This window comes from Tinamus guttatus, unplaced genomic scaffold, assembly GCF_059628265.1.
Source record: "Tinamus guttatus ecotype Peru unplaced genomic scaffold, ASM5962826v1 Tinamus_guttatus_pri_ptg000852l, whole genome shotgun sequence".
Lineage (NCBI taxonomy): Eukaryota > Metazoa > Chordata > Aves > Tinamiformes > Tinamidae > Tinamus > Tinamus guttatus.
The window spans coordinates 170,490-184,989 of record NW_028289386.1 but is presented as its reverse complement, the minus strand read 5'-3'; positions in this window follow the sequence as shown (position 1 = coordinate 184,989).

Below are 14,500 nucleotides of genomic sequence, written 5' to 3'. Positions count from 1 at the left end.
GAGTTTCCAGTAATCTATAAAACACATACCCACATATTTTGTATATACTTATGTATACGTATACACATGAATGCATGCACACACGCACACACACTCCACATCTGGCCTACTATTAAAATATTGCTCCTGTCTACTTAATAACCACAGTTATAGTAATCAGTATGCCTAGAACTGAACAGAGCTGTGATAAACTCAGCAAAATTTGATCATCAGTGTTTGTACAATCCAATATAATGTTTCATGGTTACTAGAAATGAATATCAGTTAAATCTTCTTTTCTTATAATAGCTTTTACAGAGAAAGAAAAAAAAAGAACATTTTCCATATTGGAAAAAAAAATCGCAAAGAACAGTTTGGGAGCAAAACAAGCACTTACTTGTCTTTTTCAAGATTTTCACAAGTTGGAAAAGAGAAAGTATTAACTTTGCTGCTTACACCATCATGTTACCAAGCTACGAAAGAGTCTGTATTACATTCTTTGTGATAAAATGAAAATTAAAAGTGAAGCAAAACCACTTTTAAATGAAAACATTATAACTTTTAATTTTAATAATCTCAGCTTGTAGAGGAAGAATTGGAAAATACATATTTTTTCATTGACTTTGAAATATGTTGAAAATATCAAATTTACTTTATTTCTAGGAGATTTCAAAGGTGTTTTTTTTTCCACAGTTTTTTTTATTGAGCAAAATTTCAGCTTATTTTAGTTTATATTTTGGATTCTCTCAAAATTCAGATTCTGAACTTCAAAGCAAACCATCTCCACAGCCATTACTTTTGTATGATTTTGATCAAAGACATGGAAATTCCTGGTTCCACCCTGGAATAATGAACTGGTCCAGGTTTCATCTGAAATTCAGCTCTAAGGAGCTGACTTACCCATCTGGCTTGCAAGAATCCCTCTGTCTTCACCGCACCCAAGTGCATCCCCTCCTAGCAAAGCTCTCCTCCAACTGGAACATGTCCATGCAACACAGTCCCCAACTCCAATATGTGAGGGGGCACCAGTGTTTTGCAGTCAACCTCCAGTTTACCAATCTTCTCCAAGTTCAGAAAGTTCCTGCTTTCTGTTTCTTGAAGATCAAGGATTTGTAGCAATTCACTCACTAGCTGTTTGCCTGAAGAGACCCTCCCACTGCTCTTTTATCCTCTGAAGGTGGGCCAATTCTCAACAACAGCCTGACGGTTGCCTGGCTTAACCTCTGCCTTGTTTCATGAGGCTTACAAATACCAATACAGCCTTCAAATGGCATGTCTGATCAAACTCCTCTGGCAGATAAGCAGAAAATTAGAATGATCTTCTCTGGGACAGTGCCAGTGTAAGGGTACTGTAATCTCCCAGGGATGTCCAGGAGGCAGGCTGGCCTTCAAATAAGGAAGGATGTGGAAAAGACTGCTCTGTACTAACACAGAGAAAATGCCATTTCAATGCACCTGCAAGGCAAGGCTGTAGTGTCAAATAAACACGGTATTTACTCCTTTACTTAAAGATGTGCATCTTGATGACAATTTTTAGCCCATAAGTATAATGTACAAGAGACTTATATGACTGTTCAAATGAAGACCATGATAGACAGTGTTTGATATTGTAAGAACACAAACCAACTTTTTTCCCATCTCTAGAAATCTTAACAGGCCAGAGGCAACCTTACATTATTCTACTTAGTTTGTATTCAGATCTTCCAGATTCAAATCTCTTAATTTTAATTCAAGGCCTTTTGCCCTGTCAATCATCCTAACATTTGTAGAATTCCCCTCCCCACACACACTAGTGAGCTCTTTTTCTTCCACCATCAACAGTGACTACGTGATGAAGCCCTGTGTAATAACCTAGTCAGCAAAGCATTATTTGCTTTAGCTCTTTTTGAGTTTCCATTCTTCTCTTAGGGATAATGGGAGCGGGGCTTGTTTGTAAGGAGTTCCAGGTTCAAAAGCAAAATTCACTGTGCTGGAAAAATCAGGTCTCGCAGATGATATAGGCTATGGTTAACAGCTAAGTTGTGCCTTGGATGCATAGTGGTAATTTGGAGTAGCCCTCCAGGCTCCTCTAACTGACCCTGGATCATTCCCTTGAAGATCTTGAATTCCTGGAGCACAAGTTATCTTCCCCAAATCTGGAAATTTCCAAAATGAGCAATTTAAAATATATTTTACCTCAATATTTTATGTATATATGTATTTTTAATTAGAAAAAACAAGGAGTTGAGAATTCACCACAAAATGCCCCCCTCCTCAGGGCTCTCTTCTCTCCTATGTATTTCACTCCTTTCCCTCAAATCCTAAACATACATCTAACCACCTCCAGTCGAGGTCAATGGGATTTACTCAGATTCCTCTGCCCCCTGATTCTCAGTTCCTCTGTACTAAGAGCATCTAAGCTTGTTAGATTCATTCCACACCATGACCTGGGAGAGAAATTGTTTCAAGGTGTGTGAAACATTTGCTGCCTACTGCTGTCAACAGAGAAAAACCACCAAGAGGCAGTTACCAGGGAGAAAAAGAGAGGAGGGAAAAAAAAGCCTCAGGGCAAAAAGGAACACACAGAAAGAAAGAAAAAAAAAAAAAAAAAAAAAAAAAAACAGAAAGCACAGGGTCCCACCACTGATGCAGCCTTCATTTCAAAATAATCCGAGATCACTGTGGTTGCACAATTGAACCAAATTTGCACAAACACATGTCTGCGTGTCTCTGTACTTGGGCTATCTTTGCATGCTGATGGCTTTCTAAGCCTTTGGTTTGAGACTTCTTGAAAGTCTTCAAAAATAGCAGCTCTCTCTCACCCTACTTTCGGACAATTAGTCACCTGATGAGGTGTCAAATGAGAACAACCCCAACCACTTACTGATGCCCGTGCAGAAACATAGTCCTCCTCCTGAAGACACTTGCATGGCTGGCAGGAGGAGGGGGAACAAGCTGAAGCTGCTTACTTGAAACACACTGGAAAGGTTTTCTCATCCACAGTGATTTGCTGATAACCGTTCACAGTGCAAGAACAGGCCTTGAAGAAACAATGTAAAATCTATAAAAACAGCCTCCCACAACACCATGCAGTCAAAACTCCCTGAAATTAAAACTCCCTGGAATGAACTATAAGACATTGGGAGGGCTGGAAGCAAGTTGCTGGCAGGCAACTATGAGATGGGTGGCAAAGGCTATGGGAAAAGCATTGAGTATGTCAGTACTGCCATCAATCTAGAGTCCAACATCTTCTGTCTCATCCCCTCTTTCCCCCAACAGCTTAATCAGGTTAAGGCATCAGGTATACCCATGCTTATGCCAAGCAATTCTGTACTAATGGGAATCCAATCAGAACACAACACTAAAACTTTTCAAGGCTAAAGCACTAAAATGTTCAGATCCTATCACTTTCACAGTTTCTTTCATGATCTCCCCCCAGACAACCTCAGGGATAACAAAACAATTTCGTTGTTACAGAATAGCAGATTTTTGTCATGCCTTTGAGTAGGTACCTACATTTTTTCTCCTAAGCCATCTTTTTTTTTTTTTTTTTCCATCACACTTTGGAAGCACATTGCACCTTCCAAAGAAAGGAACTGAGTATCAGAAAGGGACTTTCCTTAGCAGCAGTTTTACAATTCGCTTCAATATCAATTGGATAACAAGCGATAGGCTTTCTTACCTGATTTTTTCAGACTTGATTCAGACAAACCTTCATCTTTTATTGAAGGTTTTGCCTCAGAAGAGCTGTTAGATCCAAACCTCAGCTTTATATAACAAGGATCACTAAAAACCATAAGCAAGAGTGTTAACACTACAGTTGGTTTATGCACTAAAAGTAGTTTTCAATTAAGTAGGAAAAAAAATCAAAAAAGTCATCAAACAATGCAATACTTTTGTCTGAAGCAAGTTGTGCTGCTACTGCTTCAAAATGTTGTTTCCCAATGTCACAGAGAGAGCGAGTTTTTCAAATATTAGTGCAGAACATTTATTTTAAGGACATGTTTATAGAGGTTGAAAGGAAGTTCAGATAAAGTTGCTACATTGTGGCAATATATAAAATGAATTGTTTTAATAAGGAAGAAGTTCAAGATAATCTCTCAGCACTGTTTCCTTTACTGGTTAAGCCCCTTCAGTTATGTCTGTGAGAGTAACACTGGCCACTTCTTATTTTTATTTAATTAAAAGTTTAAGTCGTGAAAGTTGAAAATAAAAAACTAGTTGAAGGGCTATCACGCTATACCAGCATATATCCTTATTCTCATACCAGCATATATCCTTATTCTCAGTTAAACGGGCCTCAGTAAGGAAATGATGATTTTTACCTTTCCCTCTGAATTTCTGTGTCCTAATTGTTGTAGCTGTCATCTGCAAGAGTAGCTTTACATTGCCATTTGCCAACTCCAGGTACGCTTGGGAGATGCATGAAAAGGAGAGCTAGCTGTAGCTAACTGCAAAATTTATCAAGTGAGTGGAAAACAGAAAGTCCGAACTGGCGCTTGTTGTCTTATGTGTCTTGTTTTCAGACAGACAACTGGGCTTGAAGGAATGATACAAACAAAAATACAGTAGGACATTCTTTAGCCATAGTATGAAGCTGAGGATTTTGCCAATGAAATCTGAACAGAGCTCTGAAATCCAGAGGCTCCTCTCAACCAACATTTCTGTAGCCCAATGGTTGTATTTAGATAAAAAGAGATTTTCCAATCCTGGCTCACTGCCAAAGTCCTTCTCCTATGGTTTCTTCTTCTAGCAGGGAGGGATAGACAATTAGATACATAGTTACTTATGATTTTTTTTTCAAATGTTTGAGATAGATTGAAAAAGTGACAGAAACTAGGTACACAAAACCAGTCCCTATTACTCATTTATTCAAGAGACAAGAAATCAGGGACTTTTTCCAGTAATTCTGGGTATGTTTGTCTATGTCTCACCCCTCTCAGATTTGGAACAAAGACCTGGATCAGAGGTCTTTGAATCCCATGCAAGTGTTTTCAGGAGAAAAAAAAAACAGGATAACCTCAAGGGCAAGCCTTGCTGATGCAGCTGAACAGTATTTAGGGTCTGGATTAGTGCCTTGCTTTGCTGGGTAGCCTGCATGGAGCCAGTTCAGGTTCCCTTAAATCAATGCTCAATATAGACACACCACTACCATGCCCTATATTCAGCACTACAGAAAACCATTGGCAATGCATGCAGAACTCTCCTGGGAGGTACCAGAGGTTGGCCTCCAATCAGCGAGAGACCACGGCATCGTCTAAGGCCTTCTAGAGGCACTTAGAGTACGTTCAAGGTGATTGCTGAGTGCCTACCTTTCCTCAGACTCTTATCTTAGATGTAACAAAATATTATTTGTTCAGCTACGGGTAAACAAATCTGACCTGGAGGCTTTCTGCTAGTGCTCTGCACCAGGCAGCTTCTGCCAAACAGATCGCAATCACACCGAATCAACCACAACGCAGGCAGTTCGTGATGCACTTGAGCATAACAAAGGTATTACAAGCGTGGTTTAATTATGTCCATCAGGCTCTCAAGGAACCCTTGCAGACTTCAGTGCTCTCTTAAAGGTTCAGGATAGTACTAAGCAACAAACAAAAAATCCCACAGCTCCATTTCCCCAACTCAGAGGACGAACTTGCCAAGAGCATTGGAGCAAGCCACACAGACTACAAGGAAGGGCACTTATATCCACATTGTCAGTAAATCAGGTGAATTTACTGAAATGATCAAGATTCCTAGCTCTGATCATTCAGGAAAAGAAATGCCGGTTAGTAGCTGCTTTTTATACTGATCCTACAAAGGCTGCATGCTCTTGAAAATTTGGTGAGTACTGGAGCTGGCATGACTGGCACATTTACAAATGTTGAAATTTAACTTACAATTACAGCTGAGATACAACTCCAGGTATATTTCCCAAGATCATAGTTACGCCCAGTGTTGCAATTTGATTTATTTTAACATAAGTCAAAAAAAAAAAAAAGTTAGGAAAAGACAGAGAAACAGACATGCTTCAGACTGCTCTGCAGTGCCTGTCATCAAAATATCTAAATGCCAAATAAGGCACCTTAGTTGTGCTGGCAGGCGCAATAAGGGAGCCATCAGGGACATACTATATCTATATTACATTTGCTCATTCCTTAGCACCTTTCCAGTTCATTTCATAAAGTGTTACAGAAGCAGAGGGAGGGAGATTTTCCATTCAACTGAACACTTTTGCAAAGGTACAACTTCCTTGTTTAAATTATCTACGTGGTAAGAGGGTGGAGCACATTAATAATTTGCTTTTGTCTTTTATTGCTGACATAAAATATTTAAAGTATCTGAGGGTGTTGGGAGAGAGATTGCTCTTATTACATTCCTTTGCAGGCGGCATTGCTTTTGCAGGGACACCTGTCTGCATGAAACTCTGTAAACACTTTATAACAGGTCCCAAGGTAGCAAAAAGAACACAGCTGGTAAAGAGCGTTAATGGCAGGACAGCTGCTTGGCTGACAGAATTGGAACCAGCACTGTGCATGTGCAGGGACTGTAAACAGGAATGAATTTTCCTAAAAGCTTTATAAGTAAAAATATTTATTTTTGGAATATTAACAAAATAAAAGAGGTTACAATGTTCCTTTAATTTTAAGTCAAAACATAACGACATGCAGCTTTTAAGGAGGTTGATTTTATAGCAAAATCTTAAATTGAAACAAGGTGGCTTAGAAACAACTTCAGAAATACCAGGGATTTCTGCTTGATGTACATATAAAACACATTTGGGCAATTTTTGCCCTTAATGTATATGAAAATTGGTCATGAAATCCGTCTTTCCATAAACCACACATCGGGTACAGAAGAATCACTTTTCTGGCTGCCAAGCCTGCCATTGATCAAAACGCTCAGTGTGTGGTGCAAGAAGGTATGACAAGGTACCTGGAACAGGTTATGCACATGCTAAAAAGATGAAATACAGGCTTATATTTTGAGGACAGGCATGGAAGAGACCTGATTCCTAGTCCTAACTCAGATACAGTCATCCTCTCTGAGCCAGAGTAAGACATTCAGTGCCAAAAATGTTGCCCTCTTTTGGTGGGCATACATTCACAACTGGAATTTTGAACCCAAGTGAAAAAACTTCAGATGGATTGAAAACAACTGACAGCCATTTGGAACTTTACAAACCTTTCCCCTGAATCGGTGTTGCCCTCTGTGCTTTAGCTTTCCCACCTATAAAAGTGAGATAGCACTATTTACAAAGTTTGCATCACCAGCTGCTGCGGTGATTCAACCAGGAATGTTTAGAAATCTTCAAGGTCTTTTGCTGGAGCAAGAGCATAATATGTGTTGGTAGGAACCTGTTTCGCTTTAGAAAGTTCACTTCAGGATAGCAGGATATTGCTCCTTGTTATTCCCCTCGCAGGCTTTGCAAAGCAGTACTTCAGCCTTCACAATGGGAGTGGTACTTGTCTTATATTCTTGAAACGCCAGAATTTTCAGGATTGATAGAGACCTTTTAAAAACAGTAGAGAATTGATCACATTTCTCCAAGTTTTTTAAAGGCTTTTCTCCCCATCCCTACTGCAATACCCCAAAAAGATCGGTGTGCTGCACTAAGGGATGACAACAGTAGGTCTGTTACCTGTACACAGCTCTTCATATCTTCTCATCCTCAGCCTGAAGCCAGGCTTAAAGTTATTAATTGCCTTTTTCACAGCTGGCACCAGAAGCCTCGCCTGTTGACTCAAGGAATGATGTGGTAATTAGACGGGCTGCAGAAGCTTTATAAGTTGCGTTCTCTGGCAGCATTTTGTCTTTGATCTTCCCTGCTCTCTTTGCAGCGTTCCAGCAGGAGCCAGGAATGGGCCTTTCATCAACCTGGGGTGAAAACAGCATCCTGTGCCCCCAGCACTGCTCTCTCAATCTCAAACTTCGTATTCGACAGACTGCTGCGCTCGAGCTGGAGCACCTACGAGGTGCACGGAGTCAGGAGAGCACATGCCATGCACTCTCCACCAAAAGGCAGAGCAAAACAGAGTACTAAAAAACAGGCAAGAACAAAGTTTGATAACAAAACAAATAAGCAGGTTTTTACTAATGATTTTCTACCTGATTGAAATATTATCTTTCTCTCTGCAGCTTAGGGAGGGTGGAGACAGAGCATTCTGCAAAAACCACAAACTTTTCTCACTTGGGTTCTGAAGCGGTCCATATGCCAAAGTAACACAGATAGTCAACTGACTCACTTTGCTGTTATCTATTAGCAAATTACAAACCACTTGTGATGCAGAAATAGCTGCACAAACTAATCTATACATGCTAGATAAATCATTTTGGTGTACTTTTCTAAATCATTTTTCCAAGATTTTCATTCTTAGGCTTTTGCTGCTTACCACTTCTTCCAATCTGGCCTTTCCATTTGTTTCACTCTCTCCCTTTCTAGACCTGAACCAACATGAAACACAGAGACAGGAGGCAGGTCTCAAGTTTATGAACTTTATCGCTTCCATGTTGTTTACTTCACTGGACTTCTAGCAACACAGCAGTGAGATTTAAAAGTGCCTCCTCTGAGAGGCCTACCCAGTGAGAGTGTCACAATAAATAGGTAGCAAATGAATGAGAGAGGACTTCATGCAGCATTTTTCTTTTTCTATCCAGCAAGGGAAATATAGCTTTATGTTAATTAGGAAACAGAGCATAAATATATGACTGCTTGCTACACTGGGTTATGTGTTGAATTAAGTCCCAGGGCTGTTTTGGAGTTAATATCAAAGAGACAAAAGTAACCAAATGCTAAAAACAACCAAGTACAAGAACTATTAATGTATATATCCTAAGAAATGCACACAGTGTAAGAACAACTGCATAGTATGGCACTTGTAAGGAGTAGCTCTTCCCCCAAGAGGAGGTCCTCAGTGTCTCATCTTGTCCTTCCAACTCTATGAGTATGGCAATCTGTTAGCAGGTCGTACTAGCTACGATGGCTGGCTCAATCTAATCGACAGAACTAGTACACGTTTCTCTCAGTTTCTTCCAGCAGATATAGGAAAATTCTAGTAAAAGATTTCATGTGACTACTCAGAAGATGAAGTTTAATACAAGAATAGATACCTGATTGCTCTGTCTCTTATCTGATGGCTAACACGTTGCTCCTCTTACCCTAGAGGTAGTTCAAAGGAGTAACCCCTCTTAGTGATATTAGACTTCCTTTTCATACAGCACAGAGTGAGCTGTGGCAATTTTTGCCCGCAGGCTGGTATGCCTCCTCCTTTGTCCAGCTTGCACGGTGCTCCCCAGGCAGCACCTGGCCCAAACTGAACCAGGGGTTTTGGAGCAGGGATGCAAGGAAGCAGCAAATTGCAGGCTGCTGTTAAGTAGCCATAGCAATGGAAGTAGGAAGATGGAAAAGGGGCAAAGAAAACCACTTTCATCTCCTCAGTGTCTAAAAATTACATAGGAAACAAAATTCACAGGGGGTATTTCTGAATTGGATCAAAGACATGGCCCAGTCCTGAGACCCAAAGAAGGCAACACAATGCTCTGTCACATAAGTACTAGGCTGTTAAGGACTGTAACAATTCCGTCCTTCCTGTTCTTTGGTGGGTTAAACTTTAGAAGGAACTTAAAAAAATGACATATGCACCTAAGGATACTTCTCAGAGTCACCCTCACACAGGCAGGAAGCAATCACAGGAGTAAGACAAACAATAAACGGCACTAGTTAGCATCCACGCCCACCCTGTATTGATTACTTACATAATTTCCTGATGAAATTATATAAATTATCCCCAAATTTGTCTCTGTTGTAGCTGGAATACCACACATCCTAGCTAACGATACAGCTTTCTGGCTTAGCACTGTGAGCTTTCTTTGTGACATCTCCAAATTACTTCTAATCCGCAAGTATCATCGATGATTGGATTGATTTCATGCCTTTAATTAGCGGAGCTTAAATTAGCCCTTTTGGTACTGGAGTTTTTTTTGATTTTATGACATGAGTTTTCTGGACTGAGTCTGTTTTGACTTCCGCCAAATTCTTGTTACAGGCAGCCAGATGGAACCAGATACATAAGGCTCATCTCTTCCATGTGCTAATGTAAACACCTAATGATCACTGGCATTGAAGCACTATACATAAAAAAGAGATCAGGCAAATTCGAGGATGGGAAAACAGAGCACCTAGAAGTTCCACTGGAGCCAAATCTCTGTCCAATTATGCAAACTGGAAAAGATATGAAAAGCTCTTTGTTTTGAAAGGTATCAGGCAAAAAAATTAATCAGAGTATCATCATTTTTTTCTGACAACAGTGAATTCTGAAACTGTTGATAGAATTTTATAATCTTCAGTTAATTCAGGGAGAACTAAAAGTGAGATGACATTACAAAAATTTGAAGCACACAGAACTCGAGAGAAAGCACAAAAGAGACGGCAGTTCTTGAACAGAGAATACAAACAGGAGCAAAAATCTGTGCCTGGTCTCAGGTTGCAGAGCCTTAGAGCTGTTGTGAAGGAAAATCTGGATGCCGAATAACAACCCCACTCACACCTGGAGTCTGGAGTGGGCAGCTCCAAAACAGGACACTAGAAGACACGCTGACAGAATATGACAAAGTTTTCAGAATTTGCCAAATGAAAGAAACCTATCGATCTGAAAAAAAAAAAAAATCTTATAGAAGACAAAAGACTGGAGGTGAAAAGCCACAAGAGAGCTTAAAGTGGAATCCTCCACAGATGACACACACAACTCACCTTTTTTTTGTGCTAGTTAATTCGTACCATGGCAATGATCAATGGGTGTGGGCAGATGCAACACTTCATTTGATGATATTTCTCCAGATTGCATTTGGGTTTATTTCAGGACACAAGAGTTGCATTAGAAAATCCACCAATTCAGACTGCACAGATCTAGAATAGGCAGCATATGACAGCATTTTTTGACTATGGGAAAAATAGCCGAAGAATTGGATTAGAGCCTCAGGAAAAAGACAGCAGAAGTAATCTGATTGACAACAACAAGACAAAGTCTGGGTAAGGGTAAAAATATATATGAGAAAAAAAAAATGTGATACAGCAAGGGGTACTTAAATTGAGTTCTGTCCCCAACAGTCAAAGGGGCCATATAAAGATTTTTTCAGAATGCTTACTACAAACTACATTTTGGGGAAACTGTAGCTCTTTGGTCTAAAAGAGAAGCAATGTAATTTTGTGTAAAAAAAATGGAGTACTGAAGGAATTAAATATATCCCAGTACTGCTCATATATCAGGAAGCATAACATTTAAATTGTCCAAGGAAGTTACTTGTTCAGGTTGTGACAGCAAAGTACAGCCACAGCTGACAACTGATGACTTGAGACATCGTAAGCACTAGCAGCTAGTGAGGACAGCTGTCATTTTAAGTCCCAGGTGGAGAAGGTTTAATATCTTTACTGATAGGAGTCTCTGTTGGTTTCAAATTTATTATAACCCCTTTATTGTCTTTGCTAAAAGGGGCCTGGCAAGCATGTATAAATATAAGACTATATACTTCTTTCCTAGCTAGCAAATTAATGATCTGCAAGCTAAATTTAAATGTGGCTGATTCTGCAGGCATACACTCTTCAGCCTTCAAGGAAAGTCTAGGATAACAAACTAAATTCGGAAGGTGTCAAACTAATTTTGCCTTGTCTAAGTGAAATATAGACCATAAATTGGTGCAACAACTGCTTAGGATGTGCACAATGGAAAGAGCGTAACAATCTGTAGTTTGCATTATAGCTGTTGGTTGCTGCTTTTTTTTTTTTTTAATTGCTACTTCTCAACAAAATAAAAATTACGGTACAGATAACCAGGCCTTAAATGCATAGCCAGTAGAACTAGAGAAAGGAAAAAGCATCTCCTCTTTAAATGCCTTTCAAAGCACTGCATGATCCTTGGTCCCATGCTACTCCCTTAGAAGTAGCATGATATGATTCACCTCAGGCAGCAATGCCCTAACAGCAGCAGGAGAGAGCATTGCACAAAGCTTTTAATAAACTGCATCTACTTGCACAAAGCTTTTAATAAACTGCATCTACTTGAGCTCTAAACTCTTACTCACCACTGGAATCACCACTGAATTAAATCCTTGAACATTAAGATTATTGCTGCTGTCCATGGCTATCTTTTCTATGCTGGAAAAGCCAACATCTAGCAAGGAGATGCTGCTGTGGTTCAAGTTCCCACTACTGACTCAACAAATGCTTTTGGGAAAGTCCCTTCACGTTCTTGTGCCTCCATTTCGACATCTGGGTAACTGGGAAAATATGCTGAGCTCTACAGAGATGCCCCACGAAACTACTAATATCTGTGAAATGCTTTCAATCTTTCAGGTGTAAAGTCCATTAAATGCACAGAGTGGCTGACTACAATAAGCTCTGAATTGGGCTTTAGGAAGAAAAACATATTTTTACTGACTGAGCAGTGAAATTACAGAATTTAAAGCAGCACTTTAATGTGTCACTATGATGATTTGATAAGCCTCTAAAGGAGCCACTTGGGATTTTTTTAATGAAACTTTCTTAATCAGAAAACATCCCTTTGTCAAAAAAAAAAGAAAAAAATTTGACAAAAACACTAGTTTTGGTAAATTTCCCAATTTGAAAAAATTTATCAAATTTTTCCAAAACAATAAAACATTTTGTTTGGATATTTAAAAAACGAACACAGTGCCATTTTTGATTCAAAGCTCTGAGTGCGTTTTTTTTTTTTTTTTTTTTTTTTTAATAAAAAGAAAGTGCTTCTTAGCTACCTAGCAGTTATAGTAAAAACATTGCCATCCAAGTGAAAAGTTTCAAAATGATCTCAAGTGGGATGAAAGCCAGTTTCAACATCAACCTGTGAGACAGGAAAGTTGTTTCCAGCTTCTTGTCCAGCATTAGCCAGTGTAATATCAGACACCCTGCTGCACAAGCACAGAAGCACCACTTCTGACTCTTAAGCTTCTGTGGTCAGAGAGTGCATGAGTATTTATTCACGTTAAGAAACCTAAGATGCGTGTTGAGTACTTGTGGTATGACCAGATAAGCTGGGAAAAATGCTTATTCTCACCACGTTAGAGAGGCTGTCCTGGAGAACAAGTTAAAGAAAAAGAAGGAAATCGGAAAAATTTGAAATCTTGAATCCATAACTGCTTTCTGAATTGATTCTTTTTTAAAGAATTTGAATAGGACAAAGGAAGGAAAGTTACATACTGCTGTGGGTAACAAAGAAAGCAGGAAATATGGCTTAGCAGTCAAAAGAACACACACGATAAAGCTTACCCAAGTTCACACACAAGAACAATATTTATCTCTTCTTCCCACCACTATTAGAAAAATACAGAGTCCAATAAAGAGGGTCTACATGACCAAAGTGCTCAAATATGAAGGGATTAGAAAACGTAAGACAGGAAATAGAATTCTGAGGGAGCAAAGACAGAGGAATGTGGTGCCATGAGTCAAGAAGGTAATAGTGTGAACTTGAGGTGAAAAGGAAAAGAAAGGCAGATCTACCCTGGAATTTTTGAATAGGTAATCCTGTGCAAGCCCCAGATCCATGTTTCAGACACCAACACTGAACTGCAGGTTCAGCTCAGCAATATAGAAGTGAGGTCTATTCTTGGCGCTGCATGTTTAAATTTAAGGACAGGCATTCTCCGAGTCCCTGTCGCACCAAGATGACGCTCTCTTGCAGTGCCTTTCTCAGGTGATTCTGCTTCCATGCTTTCAAATTGTGGTGTAATCTTGTTTGCATTTGAGTTTAGATTAACCGCGTACTCTCACCATGTGGAAAATAAAGTGTAGATGGAGATTTCAAACATTCTCAGAGCTTAAAAATATTTAAGGGAAGGCATGGCTGCTGGTCATGTATACTAACTGAAGAACCATGGGTCACAGCAGAAGAGTAGAAGAGCTTGGATGTTCATATATATCATGGAAGGAAGAAAGCTTGCACTACCATGTTTCAAATAAAATGTCTATCTGCTTATCCTATTTCTATTGTGTCAGTTACTGTAGCTTTTCAACTAGGTTTCAGGCTCTCTCTCTCTCTCTCTCTCTCTCTTTTTTTTTTTTTTTATAAGCCCTGTGTTTCCTGGCTTTGCCTGGATGAAGAATTGCTGAAATAGAATGAAAAATGCTCCTTTCAAAATGTCTCCAGCTCAGCCAAAAGCTGTCTGTACCAGAAATCTTGCAAGAAAATCTGTTCTCACCTTATTTCCAGCTGGGCTATATCCAATTCAAAAAGTACTTGCTTATGGCGTGACAGAAGTGTTTGAATATTACGTATTTTTTGGAACCAAACCTCTGAATTTTGAATTCTGAATTCAACCCACACTAGAAACACCAGAGATTAGTGTTAAGAAGTCACGCTTAGGAGAATAGTAGAAGGGAGATATGATTTCAGATATCTTTTTTTTTCTAAGACCATCCTTTTTTCCTGGTCCCCCTATTACTATTGTTCCTGATTCACCGTTGGTTCGCTGAAATTTCCAGGCTTATTTTTCCTCCATTTGCATTCTTTCCTTCACTATCAAAAGCAGCAGCGTGTAAATCTGGTATTGCTTA